The following is a 236-nucleotide window of genomic DNA, read 5'->3' on the forward strand; positions in this document are numbered from 1 at the left end:
AGTGATCCAGACTCCCAGAGCAGCACCAGGGCCTGCAGCTTGGCAGGCAGGACTCCTGGTGACTGAGGGCACCTGCAGACCGTCTGCCCCACAGTGACATTGGGCCCCGGGGCTCCATCTCCAGGCTCCATCCAGCATCCCAGCGCCATGAAGCCGTCACCTCAGCCTCACAGGTTCCCTGCAGGCTTAGGCAGGGCTTGGACTGGGTTTGGCTGGCCACGTTCTGCCGGTTTTTC

This window comes from Nestor notabilis, unplaced genomic scaffold (genome assembly GCF_000696875.1).
Source record: "Nestor notabilis isolate BGI_N333 unplaced genomic scaffold, ASM69687v1 scaffold17436, whole genome shotgun sequence".
NCBI classification, from domain to species: domain Eukaryota; kingdom Metazoa; phylum Chordata; class Aves; order Psittaciformes; family Psittacidae; genus Nestor; species Nestor notabilis.